Below are 3,282 nucleotides of genomic sequence, written 5' to 3'. Positions count from 1 at the left end.
TATGCCAACACTATGGAATAACAACAGAAAAAAGATGGTATGAACACACACCAGAAAAGGTCACAGAAAACGAGAAAGCAACCATACTCTGGGATATGCCAATACACACAGATAGAGAAATTAAGGCAAATATTCAGACAAATACATAACAAAAACACCAGGACTTACAAATATATATAACATACAGAAAATTGCACTACTGGGCACTGCACACATCCTACGCAAAACACTTTCAATACAGTAAACATAAGAGCACCACAGCAAACCACAGCACATACCCAAGGCGCACAGAGCTGCGCTCGGTAGTGAAGTGAAAGCACGTTATAAAAATAAAACTACTGAACAATAATAATAATAATAATGATAATAATAATAATGCAACTACTATTCATTATTTTTTGAGTTGGTTGATGCACAAAGCTCATTTCATCAATGTGTGGATTTGAATAAAGTGTACTTGTTGTTTAAGGCTTGTTGTTTTACTTGATATGATTTTATTTTTACATGTGTTTTTGTGTATCATCAACAAGTTTGCTTCGCAGTCCTGAGGTCTGGAATTTATCTCACGGTCTAAGATCTCGGACAAATGTTACTTACTAAGTGAGTAAAATTGGTTTGTTATATGTGCTGTAACTGTGGGAGCCCGTCTGATGAACTGTACTTGCCTTTGAAAGAGCAGCCTTCTGTTCCACGGTTTCTGCTAGAGAGTTAACTTAATGACACAATAATCTGTGGACTATTCACCCATTCATACTATAATACAATAACTAAGCAGGAATTTTTCAGAAAGTTGTTTATATCGCTTTTGTTATTATAGAATTTGTATTTTTAAAAACATCCGTATTTAGTTTATATCTTACTCTTTTAAGATACTGTTATCTTAAATCGTCTGATGCATATGTATTAAATCGATACCTATCGTCTTGCTGACGGATAGATGATACAATCTCAAACTAAAGTTGTTTGTCAATATAAAATGCTATCATTAATACAAATTATATTCAATTTTAATACAAACAGTCTTTAGAAGAATTAGAAAACTAGAATTAAGTTTATCTTTGCTTTTGTTATCAGGAAAATATAAGTTACATCAGGAGCTTTGTAATCGTATGGTTATATCTTTCTGAGCAAAACTTACACAACTACTGTTTTAATACACGTTTATTTTTTAAATATTTCATTTCCTAGAACGCAAACTCTGTATATGTATTGTACAGTAATTATATTTGGCTGATTTTTCCATAAACAACTTTCTTAGTCAAGGTCCTGTTCTCATCATGATGATATGTCTCTGTGTCTTTCTGGCTGATTTAAAGGAGAACTTGGAGCTATTTCTAGAAGATCGAGTGACCACATGTGTCTGTGTGTGTGCGTGCACGCGCATGTGTGTTAGCTATATTTCTGAAAATGAATGTTAAAGGGAAAGATTTTCTTTTTAAATAATTTTGTTTACAGTATTAACTTAGCATTTTACTGAAATATGTAAGCCAACAGTCCTCATACATAAACAAAGCGGTAAATGATAAACTTCAGAGAATCATTTATATTTATGGTAAGGGATGTTTACATGATTTTTCTTTATTTCAGAATTGTTGCTTATCAACAAACATTTACGTGGAAAATATGATATTTACCTTATAAGGCGCAGAAGTGTCTGCTTTACTGACCGAAAATATTTTTGTCTTTACTGTCATGAGGAGATTTTAGGGTTAAACTGGACTCTGACTTAGATTAGCCAATGAAATATTCTGGCAGATCAGCCCATCAACTTTGTAACAAGAAATCCCCTTCCACATAAACCATTAATAACTCGGCTGGAGCTCTTCTAGACAGAGAAGAGCATCCTTGGGAGGCAGAGAGAATACTTTGTTCATCTCCTAAATCCAGTCACAATAAAATCTGGTGGACATGAGGTGCATCTAATGTCGATGATTATCACCGGAGAAGCTGAAGTCGTAGAGACAATTAAAGCACTCATATGTGGCAACGTCACTGAGGAAGATGAGTTACGGCTTGAAATGTTAAAAGTTATTCTCCTACTGATTCGAAAATGTCAGGAGGCTTGGATTTCTGGAAAGGTATCAAAACAGTGGCAATCCGGAGTGATAATCCCAACTTTTAAATAGGGAGACAAAAGAGCATGCTCTAGTTATAATGGGATCTTTTTACTGAGCCTAGCATATAAAGTCTGTGTGTGGGGGAGGTGTATGTCTGTTTGGATGAGTCGGTGTAATATATATATATATATATATATATATATATATATATATTTATTTATTTATTTATTTATTTATTATGTATGTATGTATGAATATGCATACATACGTACATATATGCATACATGCAAAGAGAGAGGGGGAGGGAGAGAATAGGCTCTGGCACCACCGAAGTTCGCTTAACATATATGAGGGCACCACGTTGATTCCACTGGTAGACATCCTAAGCAAATTTGTCTCTTCTGATATAGTGCCAAGTTAATTCAAGATCTGTGTTTGAAATTTGGCAGAATGAAGCCACACAGGAAATGATCAAGTGAATTCTAGTTCCTTGAAAAGCCAGCATTCTCGCAGTTTGACGGTGGGTCAGCCTGAAGTTAGGACACCTTGAGAGTACATTTGTTTAAGGAAGTACATTAGTTGATTGAAAACCTAGAATATTTATCATTGAAAATGACTCGGGATCCTTCATGCAGTTGTGTGTGAGTGTGTTCTGGTTGTGTCGGTGTATTTGCGTCTATGTGCGCCCGTGGTTGTGTCTTTTTATGTTTGTGCTTTGCCTTACTTACATTAGATCTTCACTTTCAATGGAGTCGTGGAGATCCATCGTGGCATGTGGTATGTTTTGAACGTCTTTAGAGTCGATGGAACCCATACCTCTTTAGATCTGACCACAGGAGTTTTCTTCCAGAAAGAGGAACAGAAAGAAAAGGAAGAATCAACTTTAGAAGAGTACTGGTATTTTATTTATATTTATCGACCCTGAAAGGGTAAAAGGCAATGTTGATTGCGGTGATATTTGAACTTAATGCGTAAAAAAAAACCGGAACAATTACCACAAGGTTATCTAACAACTCGAATATCCAGCTGATTTATGTGGACGTATCCTTTTCCGCAAATATGCAAATGTTTGAGAGAAACATAGAGACTAGGAGGTGAGAGCGAGAGGGTAAGAGAATAAGAAGGGGAGGAGGAGGAGAAGGGAAGAAGAAGAAGAAGAAGAAGAAGAAGAAGAAGAAGAGCAGCGTGAGAGAGAGACAGAGAGTGTGTGTGTGTGTGTGTGTGT

Source organism: Octopus bimaculoides, chromosome 9 (genome assembly GCF_001194135.2).
Source record: "Octopus bimaculoides isolate UCB-OBI-ISO-001 chromosome 9, ASM119413v2, whole genome shotgun sequence".
In the NCBI taxonomy this organism is placed as follows: domain Eukaryota; kingdom Metazoa; phylum Mollusca; class Cephalopoda; order Octopoda; family Octopodidae; genus Octopus; species Octopus bimaculoides.
Note: the sequence above shows the minus strand (reverse complement) of the source record.